General features: G+C 47.4%; 1 long non-coding RNA gene across 1 annotated transcript in view; it reads left to right on the top strand.

Moving 5' to 3' along the window:
- The window catches only part of LOC130123298 (uncharacterized), a 28,953-nt gene that overhangs the window by 2,995 nt on the left and 9,207 nt on the right, over window positions 1-16,751 (top strand). The window lies entirely within an intron of this gene.

Below are 16,751 nucleotides of genomic sequence, written 5' to 3'. Positions count from 1 at the left end.
GAACAGAGCAGAACAGAGCAGAACAGAACAGAGCAGAACAGAACAGAACAGAGCAGAACAGAACAGAGCTAAGCAGAGCAGAGCAGAACAGAGCAGAACGGAACGGAGCGGAACGGAGCGGAACAGAACAGAGCAGAACAGAACAGAAAAGAACAGAACAGAACAGAACAGAGCTAAGCAGAGCAGAGCAGAACAGAGCAGAACGGAACGGAGCGGAACGGAGCGGAACAGAACAGAACGGTCTCAGCTGGAGATGTAAAGAGTCTCAGCGGTTCTGAGCGTTACCGGTCACGTTCAGCCCACACTTCAGTTTCCCCCCTGCAGTCCAGACGGAGCCTTTGCTCTCTCCGGTCCTGTGCAGCCATGTGAAGGGCATGAATAATTCATGGTAACGGTGACGGGCCAGAATCTTTTGACTTATGGAATATTTATGTGCCCGTTAGTTAGTATGAATATGGATGAAAGATGGACTGACCGTCTCGGATCCCATTATTCACCTCCTTGGTCAGCAGTCTCCTCGGTGGAGGGGAGGATGGGCAGGGGTCTGCCGTGGGCTCCTTATCAGCATTAACCCACCGCCCCCCATTCGCCCCCTTTCTTCTCATCAGCACAATGTCTTCTGCTCGAGCTATTTAAATATGTGTGTATCATGTTTTTAATAAGAACAGATGCTAATAATAATGACACTAATACACACTGTCTTAAGTTTTTTTCTTCATATTTCATATTTCTTCATTACACACACACACACACACACACACATATATACGTATATATATATATATGTGTGTGTGTGTGTGTGTGTGTATATATATATATATATATATATATATATAGTATATATACATTGGCAGTAGGGTGGCACAGTGGTTAGTGTGGTCGCCTCACAGCAAGGAGGTCCTGGGTTCGAGCCCCGGGGTAGTCCAACCTTGGGGGTCTAGCTCTGTGTGGAGTTTGCATGTTCTCCCCCTGTCTGTGGTGGGTTTCCTCCGGGGGCTCCGGTTTCCTCCCACAGTCTAAAGACATGTAGGTCAGGTGACTCGGCCGTACTAAATTGTCCCTAGGTGTGAGTCTGTGTGTGTGTGTGTGTGTGTGTGGGCCCTGTGATGGCCTGGCGGCCTGTCCAGGGTGTCTCCCCGCCTGCCGCCCAATGACTGCTGGGATAGGCTCCAGCATCCCCGCCACCCTGAGAGCAGGATAAGCGGTTTGGCTAATGGGTGGATGCATGGATGGATGGCTAGATGGGAGGGAAGGATGGGGGTTGTTGTACAGTCTGGGGCGGGGCAGTAACACAGACAGCCCCACCATCAGCAGAGGTGTGACGGTTGGTTGTCAGTGTGGTCAGAACAGCATAGTGTGGACCGTCTAGGCTTCTAGGTAAACAGCAAGATCTTACAGTTCATTCTGAATTTGATTTTTACTGCTGGGGAGATGTGTTGCCATGGGGACCTTGTATGTTTTAGGGTGAATTAAATGAAAAGCCCGGTTTTAGTGTACTACATTGCACATGTAAACTGAAATGAGAAAAGAAGCCCCATAGACCCAGCTTTGTATTTGTGAGTTGTTTGGGTGCTCAGTCTCCCTTGGTTCAGCAGACAATAAGTATTGAGATGATGAACGTAATACAGAATAGAAAAGACCCCATAAGAGGACTGAGCCCCAAGTCTCATCCACGTAACAGCTGGCCTCCATCCTGCTGACATCGTGACCCTTTCTGCTTCCTTATATCTCGCCTCGTTTTAACCATTTCTTCGTTGACTAGCTGTTTAAACGAGTGACGTGCGTGTTCAGGATGGCTTCAGATCTGACCGGCTGGCCCGCTGAAGGGCCGTGCTTCCTTCTTCCCGACCGAGTCCTGAGTTAAGGTAGCGGCGGGGTTTGGAGCACTGCGCCGCTGCAGCGTGGTTTCACGCTCGCTGAGTCAGAGGCATTTTGTTTTGCATTTACAAACGAGATATGTCTGCTGCTGCTGCCGTCTTCAGTCATGTGATCGGTAAAGGCCGCTGTCGCGTGCCAAAAGGATTGAACTTTAGATGCTGTGTTTAGCGAACAAAGTAGCGGCCTCATGGTCGCTAGCTGTGCTCTTCTTTGGTCTGCAATTAAGCCTTCTTATCACGTACCATGTAATGGGAAAGATATCCAATCAGTTTTATTTGTATAGCCCAATATCACAAATTACAAATGGGCCTCAGTGGGCTTAACAGCAACGCAGCATCCTGTCCTGAGACCCTCTCATTGGATAAGGAACAACTCCCTAAAAAAACCCTTTAACAGGGAGAAAAAATAGGAAGAAACCTCAGGGAGAGCACCAGAGGAGGGATCTCTCTCCCAAGACGGACAGCGTGCAATGGATGTTGTGTTCACGCAATTTACATAATACAACATTGAAAGAGGATAACAGAATTATAATGGACATAAAATTTATGAAGAACATGATGCACAGGATGCCAAGCAGTGTCCACGTGCCAACGGAGCAGTCCAGGACCCAAGCCACATGATATTCAATCCTGGACTTATCTGCTGGGACCGGCACAGGGGCGGTGGTCACCGGACAACACATTTTTTCAAACATTTTGCTTCTTGACAAATAATCGGGAGATTTTGACGGACAAGCTGTCAAGCTGAACACAAAAATACTTTCAGATTTGCTGTATCACGTAGGGGCGGCACGGTGGCACAGTGGTGAGCGCGGTCGCCTCACAGCAAGAAGGTCCTGGGTTCGAGCCCCGGCGTAGCCCTTGACACATCTCAGTCCCTGACCAGGTCATTTAATTCTGGCTGTGTTATCAGATGAGGATAACCAGGCATAAAGGGTTCAACATCTGGATCAGTGTTGTTTTCCACATCTGGTTCGTGCGTTGTGACATCTTCATCTGCCTCATCTGGGCTCCATATCTCTGGTGGCTTCGGTACTGGCAAACTGTCATCACGTGGCACTGGTCTCATGGCTGAAAGCAGATTGGGGTATTCAGTGGAGTTCTTACTTTCAGTAGAGAAGCCAGATACGTCGGTCAGACAGAAGTAACAGTCCCATCACGTGACCCTTCTGTTCTCACCATATCATTGGGACCGCAAATGGCATTGACCAGGTACTCTGAACCAACCTGAGAGCTTGGCTCAGAGTACCTCTGAACCAAGCCCTCAGGTTGACTGCACTTGTTGCACAACAAATGTGAGGAGCCCAGGGTTTCTCTTAGTCACCAATTTTAAATCCCAAGTAGAGCTCATAGGCTTCCTTAATAAGTGCACTCATGGTGCGTCTTTGAGTCTTGAGCGGCTACTCGCCACAGATGTAGCAGAATTTATTGCAGCTGTTGTAACGTTGACGAGACATTTCCGCTGTATTAAATCTTCCTGAAGACGATAAATCCTGTTGTTAAGTGTACTCACTACGCTACTGCCTGAAGAACATGCGCAGCAACATGCATCCAAACAGCATCTAACCTGACTAACCATGCCCAGGCATGCTTGGACTGAGCAAAACAGCTTGCTTTGTGGGCAATACACTGAGGGGAAATCACAAACATAGGTTATCTCTACAAAACAATATGTGAGAGGAACATTCTATGATGATTTTTGTGATCAGCAGCCCCAAATCCATAAAATACACCCGAAAGTGTCCAGGAAGCAAAATCTTTGTTGTCCACAGTGTAAACGACAGTCAGTTGCAGTTTTTCTTTTGTTTTTTTTTTGGGGGGGGGGGTAATTACAGGACATCGCAGGACATGTAATTACTGGACAGTGAGTGTAAGGACAGGATGCTGTATTGCTGTAAAGCCCACTGAGGCAAATGTGTCATTTGTGATAATGGGCTACACAAATAAAACTGACTTGACTCGAGCTAGCCCACTGGATTTAGCGCCCTAGCCCTTGCTGGTAATGATAAAGTCTTTCATTGTTGACCGGTTATTCTGAACTTATTGAAAGGCATTTGCGGTGGAAAGTAGTCCACATTGTGACACGCCATCACGCCATCAGCATGGCTTAAATAGTAAGTAACAAGTAGCCTATCAGCGGGGTCGTTTTGGAACCACGAGTTACAGCAGTTTTAACTGAACATGTGGCCTAGCCTATAATTTGACGTCCATCTTACCGCTTCAGTCTGCTCCTCTTAAATAGTGTTGCTGGCTTCTTGAAGATGCTGATGCCCAAACAGTTATGTCAGCTTTCTCCCACAGCGCGTACCAGTGCCACTGTGGGCTATGCATCACAAAGACCTGAGGGGCCTTTAGAAATGATTTAGCTCGTCTGGGAGGGAGACATCATGGACAGTGGGTCCACTATTGGAGCTTTTGTAGTCTGTGATAGACTGAATGCCTTGCCACATTCGCCGGGGATCGGAGCTATTGTGAAAGTGGTCCTCTATTTGTAGGGAATATTTATGTTTGGCTGTTCTGGTGCCCTTTTTGAGGGTGGATCTGGCTGCGCTGTAGGCCTCGCAGTTACCTGACTTGAACGCTGCATCCTAGGCTTTCAGCAGCTGCCGGACCTCACTGGTCATCCAGGGTTTCTGGTTTGGGAAGGTGTGGGTTGATTTTTTTGTTGTGACACTCTCAGTGCAAAAGTTAATGTAGGCTAGTATGGCAGATGTCTGTTCATTAATGTCTGTATGGGAGCCATGGGTAGCTGAATGTGCAAAAATACTCCAGTCTGTGTTGTCAAAACAGTGCTGGAGTTCTGAGACTGCTCCTTCTGGCCGGACAGTGATTGTCTTTACTGCTGGCTTGATCTGTTTTATGAGGGGTTTGTAGGCCGGGACCAGGAACAGAGAGAGGTGGTCAGACTGCCCCAGGTGGGGGCAGGGAGTAAACTTGATTGAGTCCTTAATGTTAGTATAGAAATGGTCCAGGGTGTTTTGTCCCCTAGTGGGGTAGCAGACATGTTGATGGAATTTTTGGCGATACAGCCCTGAGGTTAGCCTGATTAAAATCACCACCTGTGATAAAGACATTGTCCGGGTGTTTGGCCTGTTGTCTGCTGATGGCACATTGTAGCTTCTCGTGCTGATGTTGATTTACAGATAGTAGAAATGGAGTGCCTGTATCATTTATTTTTTGATTTTGATATACTTTATTAATCCCTGTGGGAAATTCTTCTCTGTATTCACCCATCCTAGCTTTGTAGCTAGGAGCAGTGCGCAGCTGCCGTGCAGCACCCAGGGATAGACTCCAGTTCCTCTTGCCAAGCCTCGGTTCAGGGGCACAGACAGGAGTATTAACCCTAACTTGCATGTCTTTTTGATGGTGGGAGGAAACCAGAGCACCCGGAGAAAACCCACTACAGACATGGGGGGGGTGGGGACATGCAAACTCAACAAAGAGGACGACCTGGGATGACCCCAAGGTTGGACAACCCTGGGGTTCGAACCCAGGACCTTCTTGCTGTGAGGTGACAGCACTAACCACTGGGCCACCGTGCTGCCCGATATGATGTTAATGTGATAAATATGACGTTATCATATTTTCTATTTTTTTTGTTTGCGGTGATCTGATTTTGTAGGGTAGTTGGCATTAAAACTGGCAGCATGCATCGTGTTGAAGCGCCGCTTGGGATCATCTGCTTTGCAGACAGCTCCGGTCTTCATGCATGTCAAGCATGTTGGTTTGGCATTTATGTGGTCCGGTCAAATAAAACAAAGCTGATCAGTCCAGTCAGATGTGAACTGATGGTTTACCTGGTCGACTTTCTGCCTTTTTGCGCAGGCAATGTTCTTTGTTTAGGACAGGTATTGATTATCTGTGACTTAGCTGGTGAGTGGCTCTATCTCGTCAAGGACCGTAGAGAGCGCGGAGTACGTCTTAGGTCTATGCGCGCTCTCCGGCATAGGTCAAGTGTACCGTGTGGGGTGAGGTCAAAATAAAGTAGAGCCGCACGCACTTTATTTCACATGTTGCGCGCTGTATTTCACATGTTATGACACATGCGTTAGTGCCAATGTGTTGGTGCGGGCCAGACATTTGGGCTGTCGCGGGCCGAACCTGGCCCTCGGGCCGCTTATTGGGGTTCAAGGCTATAGAGCAACTAGCCATGCAGCTTCAGCTAATGAGCAGTCAGAAGCGTTAGCCAGCACAAGGCAGGCTAATGTTGTGTTGAGAGAAGAGTAGAGAAGGAAAAAAATGGGGCCTTGTTGGTTGTAGAAATGTCCCAACTTGCACATAACTACGAAGTCATAAGTTAGAGAAATTAGAATAGACATGGAGATTTACCGAAAGGTTCAGACTTCTATGCGGAGCTCCTTCTACCCAGGGAACTCACGCCGCCATTTTTCTGCTGTTCTTGCTGCTAAGAAGAGATTACACCATGTAGCTTCACTGTGGTTTTGCTGGCAAAGTCTACTGGCAATTGTGGTTTATGACAGATGACACACTTTGGAGGTCCTTTCGCATTTCACAAACGAATCTGGAGTTTTTCTTCACACGGAGAGCCATGCTCCTGTCACCTGCCACATTCTTCCATTGTTTATCTGCTTGCTTGTGTGTTTTGTGGTGATATTTTTGGCCACTGGTTCCTTTCTTCTTAAGGGTGTGCCAGATGGGTTGGTTTGACAGTGCCAAAAGTTACAACACTTTCTCCAATAATGATTTCTGTTTATTTCAAGAATCGCCTTCTTTTCTGTCTGGTTTTGGTTTTGGATTGTGTTTTCGGAGTCAAATGGGGGCAAATTTGAGAGCTTTCCAGCTTTTTTCATGCATGTTGAAACGTTGCAGCATGACACACCCTGCAGTGTAAACACCTGTAAACCCACACCAGCATTTACCACCGGGTGCATGTAAAGCACCATCGTTCTTAAAATGGGTAGAGTGCATGCATAAAGACAGCCATTGGTGATAGGGGATGTATTTTTACTTTTTCACTTTTGATTCTCGCTTTTGCTCTGGAATCTGAATTTCCTGAGCACTCGACTTAAAATACCTAATGTGACCTTCTGTCCAAACACATTTGGTAATTTACATGACAAATCAATATGAAACGCGGGCTGGAAGGCCATTATCTTATACTCTGTCCAAAACCAACAAGTTCTATTTCCAGCAATCTCTTTTCTCTCATCTGGCCTCAAAACGGTAGAACAAACCCCCATCCTTCATTCGAGCTACAGACGTGTTTATGTCCCTTAAGGCCTAAAATCTTTCCTTTCCAGTTGAACTTTAATCTTTAAATGGGGTTTGAACAAGACTCTTGTGATGATTTGTGCTGTTGTTCTGATGTGAATCCCTTGTTGGTGTCTTCCATGTGTCTGTGATACAGACACATGGCGTTGTCTGGCTATGCTGAATCTTCCATCACTCCCTGCTGATGATCTAAGGCACGTTTACACTTGATGCACGTGACATGTCATGCAGTCCTGACTATAATATGATTATCATTTAGTGCAACATGATGCCTATTGGCGGCACGGTGGCACAGTGGTTAGCGCAGTCGCCTCCCCAGCAAGAAGGTCCTGATTTCGAGCCCCGGGGTAGTCCAATCTTGGAGGTCGTCCTGGGTTGTCCTCTGTGTGGAGTTTGCGTGTTCTCCCCGTGTCTGCGTGGGTTTCCTCCGGGTGCTCCGGTTTCCTCCCACAGTCCAAAGACATGTAGGTCAGGTGAATTGCCGCACTAAATTGTCCCTAGGTTTGAATGTGTGTGAGATTCTCGGCCCTGTGATGGCCTGGCAGCATGTCCAGGGTGTCTCCCCGCTTGTGACCCTGAGAGCAGGATGAGCGGTTTGGATAATGGGTGGATGGATGATGTCTATTGGTGATGCACAAATTCATATTCTAATAGCTGACTCTTATAAGTCGGTTTGCAGGAAAAGAGTATTAACTAAATAACAAAATGGAGAGCAAAATGAAATGTACTACTACTACTTTCGGCTGCTCCCGTTAGGGGGCGCCACAGCAGATCATCTGTTTCCATTTCTTCCTGTCCTCTACATCCTCCTCTGTTACACCAGCCACCTGCGTGTCCTCTCTCACCACATCCATAAACCTCCTCTTTGGCCTTCCTCTTCTCCTCTTCCCTGGCAGCTCCATATTCGGCATCCTTCTCCCAATATACCCAGCATCTCTCCTCCACACACGTCCAAGCCATCCCAATCTTGTGTCTCTTGCTTTGTCTCCAAACCGTCCAACCTGAGCGGTCCCTCTCATATACTCGTTCCTAATCCTGTCCTTCTTCGTCACTCCCAATGAAAATCTTAGCATCCTCAACTCTGCCACCTCCAGCTCCTCCTCCTGTCTTTTCGTCAGTGCCACTGTCTCCAAACCATATAACACAGCTGGTCTCACAACCATCTTGTAAACCTTCCCTTTAACTCTTGCTGGTACCCTTCTGTCACAAATCACTCCTGACACACTTCTCCACCCACTCCACCCTGCCTGCACTCTCTTCTGCACTCCCCGTTACTTTGGACAGTTGACCCCAAGTAATTAAACTCATACATCACATCTACTCCTTGCATCCTCACCATTCCACTGTCCTGAAATACATGATATAAATGCCTTTTTTTTTGGCAGATGTCATGCATCAAGTAATCAGTTAAATCCATGGCAGTTTCCCACAGTTAGCTGTGTGGCTCTCGCTCTCCACATGGACTCTGTGCTGCTGTGAGAAGAGTGTTTCAGAGTCACTGGTGGCTAATTTCCAGCTGTGTGAGGTTAAACTGAGGTGAAGGAGTCATGCTTGGGGATGGGGGAGGGGGTTCAAGTGACTTGCTGTGAATGCATGGTTTGTCACAAAGCATGGCTAATGGATTGACCTCACTGCGAGCGCACTGTGAAACCTCTCCATTCTCTGTGACGTGTGTCTAAATGAAGTGGTGAAACATGCCGGCGTCATTACATCCCAGCCCACATCTTTTATAGAGAACCATGGAAAAGCGCAGTGTGATATGCTGTTAATGGACTGTATCTCTTCCCTTCGCCATGTCTGACTGAGTACTGTGGTGCAACTCCGTGCACATCCAGAGAGTTTGCTAGTTTTTGGTCTCTAGGTGGCAGCATCAACACATCAGCGTCGTTGCAAAGCTGTAAATGGCCTAGTGTTGTAGGATAAGAAGTGGCGTTGATACTTTTTAAACGTTTAACATTAATTTGCGCAGATTCTATTCGAAGTTTGATAGATTTTTTTTATTGTCTTTTGAGAGGATATTTGTATTCACTCTTTGTACAGAGCCTTACATACAGTACATAGATGTACACATACTATACATACCATAGAGGACAGGGAGACAATACATTTACACAAGAGCTTAGAGCAGTGTTTCTCAACCCAGTCCTCAAGGAACCCCTATCCTGCAGATTTTCTTTGCAACCCTGAATAGGTACCTGTTTGTAGTAATTCAGCAGTGAATGTCAGAGTTTGCACACCTTGCATAATTAAGTGCTGTGAGATGATTGGTTGAGTAAGTACAAGCAGAGTTACCTATGCAGGGTTACAGTGAAAATCTGCAGGATAGGGGGTCCTTAAGGACTGGGTTGAGAAACACTGGCTTAGAGGTTCAGTGAATTTAGAGCTTCAATGGTGGAAGGAACGAAGCTCCTTTTAAAGCGGCTCGTCTCCAGGTGAGGGACCTGTACCTGAGACCAGATGGAAGCAATGTCTCCCTCCTGCCTGAAAGTCTGTGCTGACCTCCTGGCCCCCCCATCTTTACACTTGATCTTCAAGAGAAAACTGGAGCTGTGTGAAGTAGCCTCCTGCTTCAAAAGCTCCACTCTCATCGATCGTCCCCAAGAAACCCCCTGTCTCAGGTTTAAATGACTACAAGCTCGTCGCTCTGACGTCTGTGGTCATGAAATCCTTTGAGAGACTGGTGTTAGACCACCTGAAGGACATCACAGGCCCCCTGCTAGACCCCCTAAAGTTTGCCTACGAGGCAAATAGGTCAGTGGATGATGCAGTCAACATGGGACTGCTCCTGCATAAGATATAGTCCACCTCTGTGCACCTTCTCCCAATCTTATACGTCACCCTGTGTTCCTCCCTCTCCTTGAAACATGTGTTCACCACAGCCATTTACATCCTTTTCGTAAAATCCACCATCATCTGTCCTTCCACATTCCTCTCCTTGACACCATACCTACCCATCACCTCTGTCCCCTTCACCAACATGCCCATTGAAGTCGGCTCCAATCACCACTTTCCTCCTTGGGTACCCTCTCCACCACTTCATCCAACTCACTCCAGAATTCTTCTTTCTCTTCCATCTCACACCCAACTTGAGGGGCATAGGCGCTGATAACACTCGTCATCACGCCTTCGATTTCCAGCTTCATACTCATCACTCTGTCCAACACTCTTCACCTCCAACACACTCTTGACATACTCTTCCTTCAGGATTACCCCTAACCCATTTCTCCTCTCATCCACACCATGATGGAAGAGTTTGAACCTTCCTCCGATGCTCGTGGCCTTAGTCTCCTTCCACCTGGTCTCTTGCACACAGTATGCCTACTTTTCTTCTCTCCATCATGTCAGTCAGCTCTCTCCCTTTACCAGTCATAGTGCCAACATTCAAAGTTCTGACTCTCACCATTCACACTCCTACCCTTCCTCCTCTCCCAACTGCCTCTGGACATGCCTTCCCCCTCTCCCTCTCCTTTGCACAACAGCAGCATAGTGTCCACCGGCACCCTGCTGGCCAATAGTACTGGTTGCAGTCATTGGTAACCCGGGCCTCAACTGATCTTATGACCCACATATTTGATTTGGCAAAGATTTTACCTCCGGATGCTCTTCCTGACACAACCCTTCCCATTTATCCGGGCTTGGGACCGGCACTAAGAATGCGCTGGCTTGTGAATCCTCAGTGGCTGGGTTAAAGAGTCTCTACAATATGATGTTATCATTTTACACAAACAAGATTTTACCCTCCACTTACATTATAAGCCAAAGATAACTGGTTATTGGGTGGCTTTTTGATTTTGTTTTTTTGATTTTGAGATAATTAATGATCCTCGTGGGGAAATTCCTCTCTGCATTTAACCCATCCTAGCTGTGTAGCTAGGAGCAGTGGGCAGCCGCCGTGCAGCACCCGGGGACCAAGTCCAGTTCGTCTTGCCATGCCTCGGTCAGGGGCACAGACAGGACTATTAACCCTAACATGCATGTTTCTTTGGATTTGGGGGGGGAGGGGGCAGAGCACCTGGAGAAAACCCACTACAGACACGGGGAGAACACGCAAACTCCACACAGAGTTTGGCCTGGGATGACCCCCAAGGTTGTATAACCCTGGGGTTTGAACCCAGGACCTTCTTGCTGTGAGGCGACAGCGTTAGCCACTGGGCCACCGTGCCACCACAGTTATCACCATAGCTACCCTGTGAACAAACACTGAGGTCTGGCCACAATCTGCTCCACTTGTGTACTTTCCGATGTCAATCAAAATGCAAGGAAAAAAATAGTTTTGTTCTGAGGTTATTTCCTGTTTTTACCTGGGCCACTTTTCATCCTCTCAATCCTGGAATTCACCTAGATGGGGTGTGTTAAAGCAACTCACTTTCACTTTCCATTTTGCCTTTCACAAGCATTTGTTCTCATACGTGTCTGATGCAATGTAAACAGTGGGATTAAATAGCCGTCTCTCAAAAGTCTGCCTCTGTTTTAACTCGGAGAAATGTTTGGACAAGCCTTTCGTTAATAAAGCTTTATTTCCCATGCGGACCTGAGAGCAGGGCAAGGACAGAAGTGAAGGAAGGGGGGGATAGAAATGTATGTGGGAGAAGGAGAGAGGAGAGTGAGTCTGATGAGTGGGAAAATGAGAGTGGTGTGTAGATGGTTGAGAGGGGAGGAAGTGGGAAGACCGGCTGCGGATAAAGTGTGGAAGAGGCTTATGAATGAGATGGATGGAGGGAGGATATGGAGGAATCCAAGAGTGAAGTGGAAAAGTGTTGAATGTGAGAATTTGACCTGTTATTAAGACACAACAGGGGGTTCCATAGTGTAACAGTAAGACTGATGTGAGTGTGAAGAAAGAGTGTGATGTGTGTGTTGTGGGAGAGGGAGCATTCATGCACGAGTCTGTTGACTGTTGTGAGCTGGAGGGAGACATGCTGAAAATGGAGGAATCAATAAGCAGATGTTGGAGAGCTGGTTTGTTGACAGAATGGGATGGGGAGAATTGTGGTTGTTTGGAGTGAATGGCAAAGTGAAAGGAAGTTTTTAAGTGTGTCTGATGCGTCAGCTTGCTTTTCTAGGTTGTCGGTTAGCTAAAAACGTGATTGAGACAAGCTAGCATTAGCGCCGTTGAACCACTGCTACCTGTATCTACTACTACTACTACTTTCGGCTGCTCCCGTTAGGGTTCGCCACAGCGGATCATCCGTTTCCATTTCTTCCTGTCTTCTGCATCTTCCTCTGTCACACCAGCCACCTGCATGTGACTCCCTCACCACATCCATAAACCTCCTCTTTGGCCCTCCTCTTCTCCTCTTCCCTGGCAGCTCCATATTCAGCATCCTTCTCCCAATATACTCAGCATCTCTCCTCCACACATGTCCAAACAATCTCAATCTTGCCTCTCTTGCTTTGTCTCCGAACAGTCCAACCTGAGCTGTCCCTCTAATATAATCATTCCTAATCTTCTTCGTTACTCCCAGTGAAAATCTTAGCATCTTCAACTCTGCCACCTCCAGCTCCGCCTCCTGTCTTTTCGTCAGTGCCACTGTCTCCAAACCATATAACATAGCTGCTCTCACAACCATCTTGTAAACCTTCCCTTTAACTCTTGCTGGTACCCTTCTGTCACAAATCACTCCTGACACACTTCTCCACCCACTCTGCACTCTCTTTTTCACCTCTCTACTGCACTCCCCATTACTTTGGACAGTTGACCCCAAGTATTTAAACTCAAATGCCTTTGTCACCTCCACTCCTTGCATCCTGACCATTCCACTGTCCTCTCTCTCATTCACGCATAGGTATTCCGTCTTGCTCCTACTGACTTTCATTCCTCTTCTCTCCAGTGCATACCTCCACCTCTCCAGGCTCTCCTCAACCTGCACCCTACTCTCACTATAGATCACAATGTCATCCGCGAACATCATCGTCCATGGAGACTCCTGCCTGATCTTGTCCATCAACCTGTCCATCACCATTGCAAACAAGAAAGGGCTCAGAGCCGGTCCTTGATGTACTCCCACCTCCACCTTGAACCCATCTGTCATTCCAACCGCACACCTCACCATTGTCACACTTCCCTCATACGTATCCTGCACCACTCCTACATACTTCTCTGCAACTCCCCACTTCCTCATACAATACCACACCTCCTCTCTCAGCACCCTGTCATATGCTTTCTCTAAATCTACAAAGACACAATGCAACTCTTTCTGACCTTCTCTATACTTCTCCATCAACACTCTCAAAGCAAACATCACATCTGTGGTGCTCTTTCGTGGCATGAAACCATACTGCTGCTCGCTGATCATCACCTCTCCTCTTAACCTAGCTTCTATTACTCTTTCCCATTTCTCCTCCCATTCACACCATGGTAGAAGAGTTTGAACCCACCTCCGATACTCCTGGCCTTACTCCCCTTCCACCTGGTCTCTTGCACACACAGTATGCCTACCTTTCTTCTTTCCATCATGTCAGCCAGCTCTCTCCCTTTACCAGTCATAGTGCCAACATTCAAAGTTCCAACTCTCACCTCCACATGCCTACCCTTCCTCCTCTCTAGCTGCCTCTGGACATGCTTTCCCCCTCTCCTTCTCCTTCGCCCAACAGTAGCATAGTTTCCACCGACACCCTGCTGGTTAACAGTACCGGTGGCGGTCGTTGGTAACCCGGGCCTCGACCGATCCGGTATGTAAGTCTTATTTATGATCCGCATATTTGATTTGGCAAAGATTTTACGCCGGATGCCCTTCCTGACGCAACCCTCCCCATTTGTCCGGGCTTGGGACCGGCGCTAAGGATGCACTGGCTTGTGCATCCTCAGTGGCTGGGTTCACTGCTACCTGTATCTATTTTACAATATCAAAATTAAGCGCATGTGACATTTTCTCCCTTTTCAAGTCAAAGTTGAGTTTTGTTCTCGTGATTATTAAAGTTGTCCTTTTTTTCCCCACTCATTACAGCCTCGGACCCTGGCTCAAACTCTGTTGATCCCTTAGGTGGGCTAGAAAAGGTGGGCTAAATTGATGCGCCATCTCAGAGTTGCTAGTGGGTAGGAGTTTATTCATTGGTTTATTTAATGGGTGGTATTGTTTCTGATTAAGGTTTTTTTTTTGTTTTTTGGTTACACTTTATTTTAGGGGTCGGAGGGGGTCGGAAATTTCCTAGTAATAAGCAGTGGCGCCCCCAAGGGGTGGCCAGGGGTGGCCACGGCTACCCTGATACTATCCATGGCCCCCCCAGCCACGAGTCGCATATGCAGAATATGCTTCTGATTATGCATGATATGCTTCTATCTGGTATTGTCATTTTTCATTTTTGGACATATACAATACAACAATGAATCGTTTAACACGTTACAATATATACAGATACTTAACACATTAAAACAGAATTGTTGTGGTATTAGTCTACGCACGTCAGATATGTAGTAACATTAACTGTAAAAAATAAGAAACCAAAGTATTTCAGTATGCAATTCCTTAACTCTCATATTGACAGTTTTCAACTAGCCTATACAGTACACTACAACAGCAGAATAGAATTCCTGAAATTCAGTCTGTACTGTAAAGGTTAGGGTTAGGGTTAAGGGCTAGGAAATGAATGTAGTCAATGAGGGGTCCTCAAAAGGATAGTGAAATGAGTGTGTGTATGGGATGGGGGGGTATGTGCGTGGTGTGGTGGCAATTATTTAATTCCACTCTGACGGTAAATGAGGAGCGAGGCAAACATATCTCACACTATTGTCACGCTTTAATATATGCTCATGAACAGAGGCACAAAGCATAGATACTCAAGTACAGTACAGTACATTGCAGTACAGTACAGTGCAGTGCAGTGCATTGCAGTGCAGTGCAGTACAGTGCAGTGCAGTGCAGTACAGTACAGTGTAGTACAGTGCAGTACAGTACAGTGCAGTGTAGTGCAGCACAGTACATTGCAGTACAGTACAGTGCAGTGCAGTACAATACAGTGCAGTACAGTACAATACAGTGCAGTGCATTACAGTACAGTACATTGCAGTACAGTGCAGTGCAGTGCAGTGCAGTACAATACAGTACAGTACAGTGAAGTACAGTGTAGTACAGTGAAGTACAGTACAGTGCAGTACAGTGCAGTGCAGTACAATACAGTGCAGTGCAGTACAGTACAGTACAGTGCAGTGCAGTACAGTACAGTGTAGTACAGTGCAGTGTAGTGCAGTACAGTGCAGTACAGTGCAGTACAGTTTAGTACAGTGCAGTGTAGTGCAGTACAGTACATTGCAGTGCAGTGCAGTACAATACAGTGCAGTACAGTACAATACAGTGCAGTACAGTACAGTACAGTGCAGTGCAGTACAATACAGTGCAGTGCAGTACAGTGCAGTGCAGTGCAGTACAGTACAGTGTAGTACAGTGCAGTGTAGTGCAGTACAGTTTAGTACAGTGCAGTGTAGTGCAGTACAGTACATTGCAGTGCAGTGCAGTACAATACAGTGCAGTACAGTACAATGCAGTACAGTGCAGTGCAGTGCAGTACAATACAGTGCAGTACAGTGCAGTGCAGTACAGTGTAGTGCAGTACAGTACAGTGCAGTGCAGTGCAGTACAGTACAGCGCAGTGCAGTATAGTGCAGTGCAGTACAGTGCAGTGCAGTACAGTGCAGTACCGTGCAGTACAGTGCAGTGCAGTGCAGTGCAGTACAGTGCAGTGCAGTACAGTACAGTACAGTACAGTGCAGTACAGTGCAGTACAGCACGGTCTCTTATAGGGCAGTTATCTGTTCTTCTCGTCCTTATCTCAGGTTTTCCAGCTCACATCCCACTAATGGAGTTTCTCCAATTACTGTGTACGGGCTTGCAAAACTCAGTGAGTTCCTCTGCTATCAACCAACAGCTAACAATAGGCCTTTAAAGGCATCGGGTAGTGTGGCGGTCTGTTCCGTTGCCTGCCAACATGGGGATCGCCGGTTCGAATCCCAATGTTACATCCGGCTTGGTCGGGCGTCCCTACAGACACAATTGGCCGTGTCTGCGGGTGGGAACCCAGATATGGGTATATGTCCTGGTCGCTGCACTAGCGCCTCCTCTGGTCGATCGGGGCGCCCGTTCGGGGGGGGGGGGTGTAGCGTGATCCTCCCATGCGCTACGTCCCCCTGGCGAAACTCCTCACTGTCAGGTGAAAAGAAGCAGCTGGCGACTCCACACGTATCGGAGGAGGCATGTGGTAGTCTGCAGCCCAGGGTGGAGCAGCGATCAGGACGGCTCGGAAGAGTGGGGTAGTTGGCCAAGTACAGTTGGGGAGAAAAAAATGGGGCAGGGGGGACGATAGGCCTTAACTGGTTCACATGGAGAAGACTCTTTGTAAGACTACCTGTGTTCTCTTACATGTGACCTTTATGCATCTATGCAAGCAGCACAGACTAAAGTTTAACATCATACGTGGGCAAACATTAAAAATAAGCAGACAACGTGGATGATTAGAAGGCGGACAGATCGCCTTCCCGGTGCCCCAGAGCGTCTCTGTCCATGCATAGTGCCCTTTCTTGTGCGACGCTGAAAACCGGTATCCGGTCTGTCACGTGACTTACAGGAAACCTCGGCGTGGAGCGCCGGCTACCCTGCTCCACCCTTTCACTCCCCTTGCTCTGTCGACCTGACTCACTGCTGGAGGGCA

Source organism: Lampris incognitus, chromosome 13 (genome assembly GCF_029633865.1).
Source record: "Lampris incognitus isolate fLamInc1 chromosome 13, fLamInc1.hap2, whole genome shotgun sequence".
NCBI lineage: Eukaryota > Metazoa > Chordata > Actinopteri > Lampriformes > Lampridae > Lampris > Lampris incognitus.
The sequence above is the reverse complement of the archived record's forward strand: the minus strand, read 5'-3'. Positions and strand labels throughout refer to the sequence as shown.